Genomic DNA, 1,318 nt, shown 5'->3' on the forward strand with positions numbered 1-1,318 from the left:
CCCCTGGCTGAGGAGCGGCCGGGCCAGCGGGTGCGGAAACCCCTGGCTGAGGAGCAGGAGAGCTCACAGCTGGCTCTGGGTGCTGTGGCTGCAGGTCCGGGAACTGAACGGGATGGTGGATAGGCGACTGGGAAACAGGAGCAGACTGGACTGACTGAGCTACAGGTGACTGAGCTACAGGTGACTGAGCTACAGGTGACTGAGCTACAGGCGACTGGGAAACAGGAAGCGACTGGACTACAGGGCACTGGGCGGCAGACTGGACTACAGAAGAGTGAACGACAGACTGGACAGGCTGGAGGACGGGCAACTGGGGGACAGGCTGGAGGACGGGCGACTGGGGGACAGGCTGGAGGACGGGCGACTGGGGGACAGGAGCAGACTGGACTGACTGGGGGACAGGAGCAGACTGGACTGACTGGACAGGAGCAGACTGAGCTACAGGAGGAGACTGAACTAGAGACGAGTGAACTGACTGGAGGGCAGCAGGAGACTGGACAGCAGGTGAGTGAGCTGACTGGAGTGAAAGCTGAACAGCAGGTGAGGGAGCTGACTGGAGTGGAGATGCTAAGGGAGGAACAGAGGCAGGCGAGGCTGACGACGGAGCTGAGGTTGGTGTGGCTGATGGCTGAGCTACAGACTGGGCTAGACAGGGAGATAAAGCTACAGCCTGGGCTAGTAAAGCTGGTGCCTGAGCAGGGGACACTTCAGCTAGCTTAACCAGGGATAAAGCTAGTGCGTGAAAGGCTGGGTCAGGAGGTGGATGAAGTGGTGACGTAGCAGGTGAACCGGTTAGCTCTTCCAAGCCTCCAGGGAGGTCAAGCTGGGTTCTGGTTGCCCTCGGCCTGGGCGCTGGGACAGGCACGGCAGGTGGCCGGACACCAGTCACCCCCACCTGAGAAACAGAAGCGGGTGTGGAGGTAGATTGGGTCGCAGCTGCCCTCCTCCTGGGAGCTGGCACTGGTGTGGGCGTAGACTGGGCCCCAGTGCTGGTGCTGGTGGGAAATGGCTGAATAATGGGTGTAGAAATAGTGACGGTGTGTGTGTTACTGGCAGGTTTATTGGAGATTGTTCTGGTTTTTCTGCCACCACTATTTACAGTCTTTGGAGCAGAGCAGAAAAACTCTTCCCAGTCCACAGAATCCTCCAGGAGGGAAACATCCCATGAATGAGAGATGGGTTTACGTGGAGAGTCAAATGAGGTTGGAAAACAGTCACTGGAACTCACCACCAGGAATTGCTGGAAATAGTCCATTTTATGGCGGCGTGTGCGCCGATTTCTCTGGGAGGAGGAAGCGGGCGGGGTACACGTCCGAGC

The sequence above is a fragment of the Haplochromis burtoni genome, unplaced genomic scaffold, assembly GCF_018398535.1.
Source record: "Haplochromis burtoni strain Fernald_Lab_line unplaced genomic scaffold, NCSU_Asbu1 Contig_1595, whole genome shotgun sequence".
In the NCBI taxonomy this organism is placed as follows: Eukaryota; Metazoa; Chordata; class Actinopteri; order Cichliformes; family Cichlidae; genus Haplochromis; species Haplochromis burtoni.